This window comes from Periplaneta americana, chromosome 10 (assembly GCF_040183065.1).
Source record: "Periplaneta americana isolate PAMFEO1 chromosome 10, P.americana_PAMFEO1_priV1, whole genome shotgun sequence".
Taxonomy (NCBI): Eukaryota; Metazoa; Arthropoda; class Insecta; order Blattodea; family Blattidae; genus Periplaneta; species Periplaneta americana.
In genome coordinates this window covers 122,759,260-122,774,295 of record NC_091126.1, presented here as the reverse complement: position 1 = coordinate 122,774,295, position 15,036 = coordinate 122,759,260, and the positions used below count along the sequence as shown (strand labels likewise).

At 34.8% G+C, this 15,036-nt stretch overlaps 1 protein-coding gene across 1 annotated transcript in view; it reads right to left on the bottom strand.

Annotated features, from left to right (window-relative positions):
* Nucleotides 1-5,601: 5,601 nt before the first annotated feature.
* DCAF12 (DDB1 and CUL4 associated factor 12-like protein) overlaps nucleotides 5,602-15,036 on the bottom strand; it is a 94,688-nt gene continuing 85,253 nt past the window's right edge. Inside the window, exon 7 of the transcript XR_011334520.1 lies at nucleotides 5,602-5,737. The gene's annotated coding sequence lies outside the window, so the exon portion shown is untranslated. The remainder of the gene's footprint in view (nucleotides 5,738-15,036) is intronic.

Genomic DNA, 15,036 nt, shown 5'->3' with positions numbered 1-15,036 from the left:
CAGTGTGCCAATCTCTACATACATTGTTGAAATGGTTACATATTTTCTTTAAGCAATAGTTTTATTTTCTGTATTTCCTTATTTACTATTGATTCCTTTATGAGATCAAACCTGTGTGATATCATTGCAATAATGACATTTGTATTATGTTAAATTATCTAGAGCCTGTTTCATAAAAGTTTATTATAGTATTTAGAGGAAGTGTTACAAATATGGAATACCTTTTTGTTTTTTCGTTTTGGAACCTACATGTTTTGAATACTGAACATAAAGTATCGTACTGTTTATTGCTGAGTGTTCCTGTGAATGGTACACAAGACTTAAAAGTTCGTAAGATGTTATAAAATGTTTGAAAAAAATAATTTCCTCAAAATGTAATTATTTCCTTTATAAAAATTAGGGTACTGTACAAATATGGAATACTATTAACAAGTTACAGGACAAGATTATCAAAATACTATTAACAAGTTACAGGACAAGATTATCAAAATTGCAAAGCCAAAATGGCTTCCCAACCGTAACATTCAATCCAGATGAATTGTCTCTCTTACGTCTTTTCTCGAACTTGTTTTATGGCTTCTTGTATTGTCTTTTCATTCCATTGTTTTCTAAGTTTGTTGGAAGGTGAGGTTTACCCTCCTCCTACAGGTGCCAACACTAGTAACGAAACAGAAAACCAGGGTATAAAGACAGAATACTAATAACACTAATATTTCATATTTGTGACACATAATTTAAAAACGAAATCAGTTAAACATACATTGCTATAAACGTAGATTATTTCTTTTTAAAAATATATAATCAATATTTCTAACATTGAGGAATAACAATGTATATTCAAGAAAAGAACTTACTGCCAAAATTTTCACTTTTCTCGAAAACGCAATAATGATAAACATTTCAACAGTTCAGCTTCTAACTGCAAACTAACACATTCCCGCAAAAAAGAGTATCAGTGCACAGTAATTTGGAAGGCTTCCGCTAGAATATAACACATCTCAGGTCGTATAGTGCACTATTTCATATTTGTAACAGTTCCTCTACTAATAAATCTTGGTTATTACTAGACTAGTTTTCTGGATTGTGTTTCATATAACTACTAGAGTTAAATAAATAATTACTGTAGTAAATTTCAGTCTAGTATCGCATTTACTAAACTGTGTTTCATGTAGTTACCAAGGTAAACATAATTACTGTAGTAACTACTAAGAGAAACTCTTATTTACTCTAGTCTTTTACTAAGATAAACAAAAAGGTGTTTCATATATTTTACATGAGGAATTGGAACATACTTTTGATCAGTTACCTAGATACCACATGAAAATTTTATTGGGGGATTTCAACGCTAAAGTAGGACGGGAGGATATTTTTAGACCAACTATTGGAAAAGAGAGCCTACACGCAATTAGTAGTGACAATGGAGTTAGATTAGTCAACTTTGCCACATCGAAAAATTTAATTGTCAAAAGTAAACATTCCCCCATAAGAATATACATAAATATACTTGGACTTCTCCAGATGGATTGACACACAACCAAATAGATCACATCTTGATAGATAAACGGAGACATACTAGTATAGTAGATATTCGAACTTTCAGGGGTGCAGACTGTAATTCTGACCATTATTTGGTGATTGGAGAATTAAGAGAAAGATTATCAGTAGCCAAGCGAGTAGAGCAACAAGTTAATATTACTAAATTCAATATTTTGAAATTAAAGGACGAGGAAGCTAAGCAAAATTATCAGGTCGAAATTTCGAATAGGTTTGCCACTTTAGAAAGTTCCGACGAAGTTGAGAAAGAATTAGATGTTAATATTGTGTGGGAAAATATCAGAGATAGTATCAAAATTGCAGCTGAGCAAAGCATAGGCTATTATGAAACTAAGAAAAAGAAACCGTGGTTTGATGAAGATTGTTGCATGGTAGTAGAAAGAAGGAAACAGGCAAAATTGAAATTCTTACAGGATCCAGTTGAGGAGAATAGAGATAATTATTTCAATGAAAGACGGGAAGCAAGTCGTACACTTAGGAATAAAAAGAGAGCTTACTTGAAGGAAAAAGTGAATGAGGTAGAAACAAATAGTAAGAATAAAAACATTCGAGATTTATATAAGGGTATAAAGGAATTTAAGAACGGATATCAGCCAAGGGTAAACTTGATCAAGGATGAGAATGGTGACTTGCTTGCAGACTCTCCATCAATCCTAAACAGATGGAAAAACTATTTTGCGCAACTACTAAATGTACATAGGCCAAATAGAAATGATCGGGACGAAATTGAAATACAAACTGCTGAGCCATTTATACCCGAACCCACGCTTTCAGAAGTCGAAATTGCGATAGAAAATCTGAAAAAGTACAAGTCTCCAGGTATCGATCAAATTCCAGCAGAATTAATACAAGAGGGTTGAAGTGCATTATATAGCGAAATTTATAAACTTGTACTTGCTATTTGGGAAAAAGAAATTGTACCAGAACAATGGAAGGAGTCCATAATTGTACCTATTTTTAAAAAGGGGGACAAAACCAACTGTGGTAACTTTCGAGGAATATCACTTTTGTTGACGTCGTACAAAATTTTGTCCAATATTCTTTTGAGAAGGTTAACTCCGTACGTAGATGAAATTATTGGGGATCATCAGTGCGGTTTTCTGCATAATAGATTGACTATTGATCAGATTTTTTGTATTCGACAGATAATGGAGAAAAAATGGGAGTATAAGGGTACAGTACATCAGTTATTCATAGATTTCAAAAAGGCATATGACTCGGTTAAGAGGGAAGTATTATATGATATTCTTATTGAATCTGGTATTCCCAAGAAACTAGTTCGATTAATTAAAATGTGTCTCAGTGAAACATACAGCAGAGTCCATATAGGTCACTTTCTATCTGATGTTTTTCCAATTTACTGCGGGCTAAAGCAGGGAGATGCACTATCACCTTTACTTTTTAACTTCACTTTAGAATATGCCATTAGGAAAGTTCAGGATAACAGGCAGGGTTTGGAATTGAACGGGTTACATTAGCTTCTTGTCTATGCGGATGACGTAAATATGTTAGGAGAAAATCCACAGATGATTAGGGAAAACACGGAAATTTTACTTGAAGCAAGTAAAGCGATCGGTTTGGAAGTAAATCCCGAAAAGACAAAGTATATGATTATGTCTCATGACCAGAATATTGTACGAAATGGAAATATAAAAATTGGAGATTTATCCTTCGAAGAGGTGGAAAAATTCAAATATCTTGGAGCAACAGTAACAAATATAAATGACACTCGGGAGGAAATTAAGCGCAGAATAAATATGGGAAATGCGTGTTATTATTCAGTTGAGAAGCTCTTATCATCCAGTCTGCTGTCCAAAAATCTGAAAGTTAGAATTTATAAAACAGTTATATTACCGGTTCTGTATGGTTATGAAACTTGGACTCTCACTCTGAGAGAGGAACATAGGTTAAGGGTGTTTGAGAATAAGGTGCTTAGGAAAATATTTGGGGCTAAGAGGGATGAAGTTACAGGGAAATGGAGAAAGTTACACAACGCAGAACTGCACGCATTGTATTCTTCACCTGACATAATTAGGAACATTAAATCCAGACGTTTGAGATGGGCAGGGCATGTAGCACGTATGGGCGAATCCAGAAATGCATATAGAGTGTTAGTTGGGAGACCGGAGGGAAAAAGACCTTTAGGGAGGCCGAGACGTAGATGGGAGGATAATATTAAAATGGATTTGAGGGAGGTGGGATATGATGATAGAGACTGGATTAATCTTGCACAGGATAGGGACCGATGGCGGGCTAATGTGAGGGCGACAATGAACCTTCGGGTTCCTTAAAAGCCATTTGTAAGTAAGTAATTTTTTTTATCCATGGCACTACAGCCCTTGAAGGACCTAGACCGACCAGCCAGCTGCTGACCTCATGTTCACATGCTGAAGCAGAGTTGGACAATTATCCAACCAGAATGGCGGTATCGTGTGGTTAGCAATTATAGCTGTCTTTTGCAACCGGATTTCACTACCTATCATAGCTCCTCAAGTACATCATGATACTGGGTGGGCACCAGTCCCATACCCTGGCCAAAATTTCATGTGAAAATTTCTTCACCCATGAGGACTCATTCCAGCGCACATTCTGTAACATGAGTCCTAGGAAGGATGCCTTAGACCACGATGCCATGTTGATGGTAATTTTACTTTAGTTAAATGCTGAGGTATTTGACTCAACTCCATAGCTGGGTAAAATTAATTACTAATGCACAATATTTAAATAAAATGAACAGAATTATGAAAAAATGTCTTCAGAATCAAGTAACAATGATGAAATTATTGTGGAGTATAGAAAACAAAGAAGGTTTAGGCCAAGGATAGAGTTTATGTTTGAAAATATTAATTCAGTAAACGTTTCATGTTGAGTTTTCAACAATTTCAAATGATACTACAAAAATTGCTCTGTACCTTCAGCATGCAGAATAACCATAGCCTCTTATTATACGTATTTACATGTCATCCTACTAGATAGTATATCCATAAGTATCGTCAAGTAGGCTTAGTCTACTAGAGTAAAAATTTTATGAAACATGAAAATGAATTTAGGTAGAAATCTAGATCTACTTCTAGTAAGCTACTAGAGCTTTTTACTGTACTTTCATGAAAGAGACCCTAGATGATTCAATTCTGTTGATTTGACTAGATTTAATATTGTTTTAAAGAACTAGCTAATTGCAAATCTCTTTTATAATGTCGAGAATTTTTTTAATTGAGCATATTTGCTAAACTCTATAGATTCACAAAACCACTTTTCTCAGAAAACGACTTTTATTGTATACACAGTTTATGTTGTGGGCTGGAATATGTATCATGAGTAAGCAGATGGTGCGTTGCTGGTGTAGGCAGTTTTCCGAAGGTCGTCAAAGTGTCCATGATGAAGAGCGCAGTGGGCGACTGTCCCTCATCAATGATGATCATGTTGAGCTGGTGCGGCAGTGCATCATGGAGAACCGTCGCTTCACGATTATGGAGCTGAGCAGCCATTTTCCGCAGATATCGCGATCCTTGTTGCATGAGATTGTCACTAAGCACCTGCTGTTCAAAAATGTGTGTACCAGGCGGGTGCCGAAAAACCTGACACCCGAACACAAAATGCAACGTTTAGGAGCAGCACTGACATTTCTGCAATGGTATCATGATGACGGCGACGAGTTCCTCGACAGGATCGTCACGGGCGATGAGACTTGGATTTCGCACTTCACCCCGGAAACCAAGCAACAGTCAATGCATTGGCGGCATAGTGGATCTCCAGTCAGGACGAAATTCAAACAGACGCTGTTGGTACAGAAAGTGATGTGCACAGTGTTCTGGGACAGGAAGGGCATTCTGCTCATTGACTTCCTTCCAAGAGGTGAAACAGTGAACGCTGACCGTTACTGTGAAACACTGCGAAAATTGCGACGTGCCATTCAAAGCAAGAGGTGTGGAATGCTTACTGCAGGTGTTGTGCTCCTCCATGACAATGCTCGTCCAAATACGGCTCGGTGCACAGCAGCTGTTTTGACGGAATTTGGCTGGGAGTTGTTTGATCATCCACCCTACAGTCCTGATCTTACTCCCAGCGATTTTCACTTTTTCTTGCACCTCAAGAAATTCCTGTCCTCCGGTGAGTGTTTTGGCAATGACGAAGAGCTGAAGACGTCTGTCACACGCTGGTTCCATTCACAGGCGGCAGAGTTCTACGACAGAGGGATACAAAAGTTGATCCCACGATACGACAAGTGTCTCAATTCTGATGGTGGCTATGTTGAAAAATAGCTGAAACATTGCTGTACCTGTTGCCAATAAATGTTTTCCTGAAAGTGTGTGTTCTTTTTTTTTTTTTAAATAGGGAAACTTACTTTCTGGATACACCTCATACATATCTATAAATATGACGGAAAACAAATTAAATATTGTCTAGAAGTTACTTCAAAGACTCTTTTATTCACCATTCAACAAAACTGTTTTTATGAATATAAACTCTCTCCATCTGTAGGAATAGGATGAGTTATGAATCTTTCTGAGAAAGTATGCGTATTTATTTTCTGTGAAGGAATTTTCGATGAAACCATCATCTCACAAAGATCCTTATAAAACTCAGATTCACTGTCTGGAGATAACTACTAGCTGATTTCTCAAACAGCAAGCACTATCTGGTTTCTACAGTGAATTGTTTGTTTAGACAGCTTTTGTGTTTAACAGCACTGCGATGTTATTGAATTGTGAAATGTTTCTGAGCTGTAACTCTCATTCCTCAAATTTTGCAAAATACAATTTCCTTATCATTATTGTGCTATGTTAGTGTATAGGTTAGTTATGTTGAATGTTACTACTGTTAATACTGGAGCAATTTTTTTGGTAATTCAGTTATTGAGGAGAGAAAGAAAGGAAAAGGAAAGTAAAATAAAGCGAAGAAAAAAAGAAAATGAAGGATTTCATGTATGTTGTGGATTCATTATATTTGTCATTCTGCATTTCTATACAGGAAGTAAAACTTCTGACACTTTTCTTGGTAGCTCAGTGACTAGAGAATAAGAAAAAGTAGGATAAAGAGAGAAAGATGAAAAGGAAGAATTTATATTTTCGATTCGAATACTTGAGTTTGTCATATCGTATATTTAAATGTTGGGAATTACATTTTTAACAGATTCTTTGGAAATAGAATAATAATAAGAGTAGGAGGACTGTTGCTGCTGCTGCTAATTATTATTATTATTATTATTATTATTATTATTAGTAGTAGTAGTAGTAGTAGTATTTTGTGCTGGAAAGAAATTTAATTAGGTATATCTTGTTATTCTGTATTTCAACAGTGGTAGAGAACATCATTTGTGGTTACTAAATCAAAGCCTGCTAATTTGTAAACATAGTCACTGATTAAGTTATTTCTTCATTGTTTTCATACATAGGTTTCTTATGGCAATGTTAAATTTCTATGTTCTGTACCCAGAAAACACACAGTATAGGCTGAAGTCAGATTGAGCCACAGGGTTTTGCATAGGACTACATCATATGTTGGATGATAAATAAGAAAATTTGTTTCGAATAGAAGTCAATTGCAATCCGTATGGCCCAGGAACAAGTTCGATAGTTGAGTCTGAAGATTGTTCAGTGGCACGAGTTGCATCTTCTTTGAAACCATTTAACTTGCTCGGTGTTGGTGAATTTGGGCTTATTCGATTTCTTTTGACCTACTCCTGTGACCCGTTGAGATCATTGCCAATTCTTGTTACGTTCATAAGAGATTTTATGTGGTATCTTCAAAATGTATATTTCTTCCTGGAAAAAGAATTATATAAAAGTAATTTCGCGTTTAATAAAGTAATTCGTTTCTTAATGAATGGATCCCTTTGAGCACTTTACAATGATACCACACATGGATATGATACATCAACCAGATGATGAGATGAACTGAGTTTAATACTGCCACATGACCAAGAAATGACGTCATTAGGCATCACCCAGGGATTGGGAGGGAGGTACATGCGACTTCGTTGACCATTACCACTACAGGACTCCTTGCTCTGTAATAATAATATAATATCATTGTTGTATGTTTATTGCTATTTTAAAAAACATAGCAGTTTTTGCTGTCATTTGCATTTATTGCATAACCCAACATGCAGCCCCTATATTGACCTGAGTTCATAGACGTAGTCCTTGATCAAAATGCTGTAAAGATCTAAAATTATAACTTAAATTTTCTTACATAAATATTATAATATCGTACGTTTGAGATGGGCAGGGCATATAGCACCTATGGCTGAATCCAGAAATGCATATTGAGTGTTAATTGGAAGCTCTGAGGGAAAAAGTTCTTTGGGGAGGCCGAGACATAGATGAGAGGATAATATTAAAATGGATTTAAGGGAGGTGGAATATGATGCTAGGGACTGGATTAATCTTGCTCAGGATAGGGACCAATGGCAGGTTAATATGAGGGTGGCAGTGAACCTCTGGGTTCTCTAAAAGTAAGTACCATAATTGTGTTTTTGTTCAAAATTCCATTTTCTCATTTGATATATTGGTCACCTTTATCCTATATTCAACTTTGCCTATTTCATATAGAAATGTAATTTTCTTTCTTTAATTAATTAATTTTTATGCTCGCCCATATGTACACTTAGTGTCAAAAAGAATGGGCCGGCCGACAATTTCTAAGTTCCAGAGACATAACATTGTGCATACTCGTCTTGTCAAAGCCATAGTTCACCAGGTTACACATAATTAAACCATTTAAATTTGCTGTATTTTGTTTAAGAGTCTAAAATATGTAATAAAATTGAATGGCGGGTTGATTCTAGATACATCAGGACCCTTGAAGAGTGAAATAATAATAAAATTGATAAATACAAAATCAACCAGAGCAAATATGAACAGGAAAACCCCGTATTATGCTGAATCGATATTAACAATCACAGTAGCATAAGTCGTTACGGCATTGGTCTATTGAACAAGTTGGTAGTAGTAGTTCAAGGTTCGAATCTCTCCCAATCTTCTTTTTTTTATTACAAATTTACCATCATATGTGTCTTGCAAAGCTACAATTGTGTGGCGATATCTCTTAGAATATGCCCAAACTCTAATAAATAATAAACCTCCCTCTCTCTTTCAAGCAATACTGCTATCTGTTAATACAATGTTCTGTCTCGTCATTACACTTGAAGATGGCAGAGAAACAATAACTTATTGCCCTGGTTCGCATAGGTTATTCTGCGAATGCTACTCTCTGACAGGACTTCGATTGGAGAAATGTCATTTTCTCTGACGAGGTAATTGTTTCCAATATCAACGATAGTACTGCCCTAGTTTATTGTATGAATGGCCACGATATGATGAACGCTTCGTGAGATGAATTAACAAGTCGTGTTGCGTGAGGGTCGCGTGTTGGGGGTGGCTGTCATATGATGGGGCAGGACTTCTGGAACGCATCCACGGGCGGTTTACGGCAGAAATCTATGAACACATTTTGGCAAATGTAATGATCCCTTCCACCCAAAAACGATATCCAGAAGGAACACTTTTCTTCCAGCAGGATAATCATCCGATACTCATCGCCAACTGGATTCAAAGATGGTTTACGAGGAGGCGTGATGTCGACCCAGTCAACTGGCCTCCAAATTCACCAGTTATGAATCCGATACAAAATTTGTGGTCTGCAGTCAAAAGGATCCTATGCTCTAATTGGGACCTGAGGAATTGTGGGTCAGAGTTCTAGGAAGCGTGGGAGGAGATGGCCAAGAATTTAGACCTGTTCCATAATCTTGTGGACTCCATGCCGCGCAGAATGAGGGCAGTTGTTGACGCAGGTGGTTTGTGGACGAGATACTAGTCCCCACCACAGGCCTTGTTTTGTTAATATATTAAAAAAATTGTTTGTTTTTGTTGATTTAATTATTTATTTGTGTTTGATATGCGTCTGGTTTTTTAGGGTGTGAAACAAGTATTTTTGTTTATACAGGCCAGGTCTCACCTATTAATAGCCCACAGGTGATGGGCAATAATATTTTTACAAGGCAGGTATAATGAAGTTTGTTAACAAATGTCATTTTACATTTAAACTAATAAATTAAGTAAAAGTTAAAATAAAAAAATAATAATTTTACCGTACCGGGAGGCGAACTCACAACCTCTGGTACGGATGTCAGACTTCTTACCACTGGGCCACACACTGCTCGTAAGGTTTACTACATTATAGACGGACGACTTTCAATGAAGAGACACCACAGCAATGCCTTGCAGTGGGTTACGTTTACACAAGTGAACTGCGCAATAAAACTTTGCATTTCTATCAACCAAGAGTCGGCCCATTCTTTTTGCTGCTAAGTGTACATTAATCTATTTTATGGTATTTAGTATCTATTTATATCAATGCACCATATTGTATTTTATTATACTTTGACTTTGTACACAGCATTTATGTTCATGCTAATGACATTTAATATTTATTATAACTTGTTGAATTTGTGAATAAAATATCAAGTATTGAAATGAAATAGCTGGTCACTTTCCCTCTTCTGCACTAGCCTTTTGCTGATTAATTATTTTATTTAAGTAATGATCTTACTGAAGTCAGTAAAATTTGAAAATTTGTCACTATTAATATAAATATGTAGCTAACTGGCGATGTATGCATTGGAGGGGGAAAGGAACTGGCCATCCTATCCCATTATCTCCTGACCTAGTTGCCTCATGAGTGATGCCTAATTGGTATTACTTATGAGGTTCAAATCTGTATTTGGACAATTGACTAAACAACAACAATATAAATATAATTATTAGAAATGTTTGCAATTTACAAGTAGCTGTTTATGCACCATCAATGGCATACATATACTTAAAACATATCATCGCTGCACCTCCAAAATCCGCTGTGTGTTTTTAAAAAGATTTTGCAGGAAGAAGAAAAAAGCATTGTCACTTTTAATTCCCTTGATTTTCAAAACTGCTTATGGTATAATTTCATCATTTATATTGTAGTGATTGAAATGATACCGAAAGTAGCTTTGAAAGTCAAGGGTATTAAAAGTGATAATACTTTATTCTTCCTCCTGCAACATCTTTTTAAAAGCACATAGCGGATTTTGAAGACACAACGATGATATAATTTATAAATGAAGTGGGATAGCTATCTAATTTTATGGAATTTTAAACATGTATTTTGTGTGCAACCCAGTACTTAATAGAAAGTTTTTTGTATTTGGATACAGAGTAAATTGTCATTTATGCATTTTGTAATAGTAATTAAAAAAAAATACAGTAGAAACGGAAATATAATTTGAAGCATTATAAAATAACAAAATTGTTGCAGAATGTGTAATGAGAATGTATGTACTATGACACAGTTTATTTATTTTTTTTATTGTGATAAAACATTACTACTGAGTGTGTTGGCTCAGACAGTAACATTTGAGATTCGCATTCGAGAGGTCCCAGGTTCAAACCCCGTGGTCGACCAATCTGACTGGGATTTTTTATGGTTTTCCTCAGTCACAAAGGCAAATGCTGGACTGGAAATTTACATACCGGTATCATGATACATCACCTCAATCACCAATATCATAAACATTAATCAAAACCTAAAATCAGATTCATGAACACAAGCTATCTGCAGCACACAATAGAAACAGGAACTCAACAATAGTAAAAATGGCCTACTTGTATACCCACAGATTCTAAATTTGCGATATGACCACAGATGTTAAAGTGTGTATAAATAGACTTAATGGGAGGGGGGATATTGTTGATTGTACCACTGAATATATTTCCTGTTGTTATATGTTATAATAGAATCTAAAATTACATGCTCATAAATGAACCAGAATATTCAGAATGGAGCAAGAAGCATGAAAATGCTTGTAATGGAAAATTTTTTTCATTTTCGATTGTATGGGAGGGACAGCGAGAAAAGTGTGAAGATCAATAATAAATTGAAATATGTATTTGAAGGGGACATATCATTGTTTCCTTTCGTACCCTTTTCAGACCCAAATAAAACAGCAGAAGGCCTATTCAGACATCAGGAAAGTAATTGAATCTGTGCGAGATTTCAGTAGTGTGTTTAATTGGTTCCAAGTTAAAGATATTAATATTACTTAAAGCAATTTACACAGAATTATAGGAAAACTCCGTGAAAAAAGTGCGAGATGATGGAGACTTTTTTTTATTTATTTCTCAAAATTAAGGATAATGTAGTTATAGAAACATGTCATCCTAAAGAATATTCGGAGAGCCATTTAGTCAAAAAGATACTTCCGAACAGCATTTGACATACTCCTGTTGAGAAGAAACAAATGAAAAGCTATAATATTTATACAACTAGTGGCTGAAGTGAAATCTTTGGGGAGGCCGAGACGTAGATGGGAGGATAATATTAAAAGGGATTTGAGGGAAGTGGGATATGATGATAGAGACTGGATTAATCTTGCATATCATGAATGATTCATTTATTGGCAAGAATCAATAATGAGTGATGTAAAGTTACTTCAGCATCTAGTTGTAGATTTTTTTACATCACGTTCATATAAAGTCAAAGTAAATATATTAAAAGTAATGAATATTAGGACTAGCACCTGACAGCTGAATGGCTTTTGTTCTATTCCTTTAACTATGGATTGTCGAATGTTTTGTGTTGTTTCTTAAAGACTCGTTCTCACAGTGACATGACATCCACTGCCACAGCAGTTACCTGTTCACATTAGGCCTCTTTTAAGACTAGGTATAATCGTCTGCCATTATGGTTCTTTCTTTGCCTGTTGCAGCTAACAGACGAGAATGATAATTTCCTCGGCATTAAACATTTATCATGTAGGCCTAGTAGCGCTTATGATGTCAATCAATCACACTGTAATTTTGAAATGATATGGAAATTAACGAAAAAAATTCGAAATCAAAATCGTTTTTTAAAAGTGAGAAAAAAATAACTTCTAAGTAATCTGTTTAATATACCTATATATAACGATTCACATCAATTCTAGTTCAGTTCTGTGAATGATTCAGTTGTCTGTTGTTTTATGAATGTTCGCCTATTGTTATACAACATTTTCAAGATGGATGCCATGATTAATCATCCTATAGTTTAATATAATTATTAGGTTAATTCACTACTCAAAAATATAAGCAAGGAAGTAGGGGAGATTAAGGGAGGTAGCACCCCTTAATAACAAAATAGCGTAATTGCTACTAAACGAAAAATTGTGCAAATAGTACATTAATGGTGGTAGAGAAGCCAGGAGTTTGGCCTCAATACAAAAATAGCGTAATCGCAACTAAACGCAAAATAATATTATAAATATATAATAAAATTATGCAAACTGTTCACTCTGGACAAGAGTCAATTTCGTACTTTCAAACCAGATCTTCACTGCTATCGTACTTTCTTTACAACAACTACTGCACATTAAGCAATATGGCAGATTTTTATTATTCTTTTTTATGTAAACAATTCACTCTGGACCATTTTCAAACTCTCCATAAATTTTTGGACTTAGTGTTTCGAAATCATATTCAGGGTATACTTTGCCAACATCTTCAAGAAAATTTAAAAAATATTGTCCCTGCTTCACTTCATCCATTTCTTCTCTGCATTTTCTGTACAGAAACTCAAACATAAATATATAGATCACCATGTTCACTTTCACGACCTTTAAGCTTCACTTCTGAGTTTAGAGTCCCCATATTCTTTCCACAGTTTGTGTATACACTGTGGAATCCTCACTATTTATAAATTCGATACTGTGGTTGAAAATCCATGCAAATGCTATGAACACTATCACACCTTGTACAATGATAGGTGGAATAAAAGGTGTGGTCAGATTTGTGAAAGAGAAGCATTCATGTATTAATGTTCTGGGTTGTTTATGTCACTGCTGCTCAAAAGCAGCTCTCACAATTGCCAGTAAATATAGAAAACTTTATGGGTAAGATATTTTACCATCTTGAAAAAAGTGCTAAAGGCAGTGATTATAAAGTGGTGAGGCCAAAACTGCATGAGGATGTCTAATAATTTTTCCATAAAATTTCCCTTCTTCAGGAAATTTAAGACTGTAAAAAAAATAAGTATGATTCATTTCAGCCATTAGAAGTATTATTAAAAACCAATTTTACTATTAAACTTATTGGATCTTTTAGCCTACTAACAGCAGGTACAAGCTGTGACATTCAGACTAATTCGAAGCACTAAACAGAAATATTCTTTACAGAATAAACAATCTCCTATTAAATATTAACCACTGTAACTATAATAGGGAGAGAACTCACCTTTCTACATCTTATTTATATAGAAAGTTGATTCTGCAATTCTTCTTTCTTGCGAAATGGTGGATAATATCATTGTGCCATGTTAGTCTCACCTGAAGTTTCCACAGAACTTCTTTCTCAATTGAAACAGTTACAAGGGCAGTGATGTGATTCTGAACAATGATGTTCCTTAAATGTCTTAATATGCTTGAGGCAAGAAAAAATTCCGTTCCACTGAGGCATTGGTAGCTGACATTGACGCAATTAAACACAATAACTTGTATCTTTGGGGAGGATTACTTTTATTTTTTCTTCCGTTTTCAACCCTGTTCTTAATTAAATTTGGGAGAGAAATACTCCGAAAATGTTCCTTTTGATAGGGCGAGTACAGAATTTAAAGTTCAACTTTCAAGTTATTTTTGTCAAAAATATACCCATGTAAGTTCAGCAGTGATGTGAAAGCATAATGGGAAAGTTGTCATGAAAGTGCTGGAAACTTTGTATGTCGGCAAACTTCAGAAAATGTAGTTTGCCAATGTCACCAATGATTTTGTGTATCATTGTAATCAACATCATACTGGCCTGTTTCAGCTTCACAAAGTATTTAAAAAGGTTTCTCTTTTCAGCATTTCTTTTCTCCACCTACATTGCTCCTTCCTGTTGATCTACAGAACATGTCTATAAGCTTGAAGTGAGTTACATAGTTGTCCATTCTCTGTAAATATTATATTTGTTGTATTATACTTGTAATATATAGTTCTTTACGTATTTTTTTTTGATCTAATAAAGAGTAGCCAGCATAGGTCGTAACAGTCTCATTTATGCTGCATCAATAAATTCTCTCACTCTCTCTCTCTCTCTTTTTTTACTTAAAAGTAAATTTGCGAGCCTTATAGACGCACTTTATAAAATGTAAGACTGTATTTTTACGTACTTTGCTGATTACCCGATTCTTTTTATAGTTCCGATTAACTGTCTACATTTATTTTCTACAGCATTGAAATTGGTGTATGAAATTACGCATCCCAAATATTAGAAACCTGTTGTATAATTTTGTTAGCTATTACAATTTTTGTTTTCAATTGTTTACTTCCTTCAATTCCAATTATTGTATTTTTGTTTTTGTGTAGAGATTTTGAAATTGTAATTGTTTGATATTCTATTTAATCTACACACTTAACATTGTAAATTCTCTTCCAAATCAAAAATAACGCTTGTCATCAACAAATAGCAACATATTTAAAATGAATATGTTTAA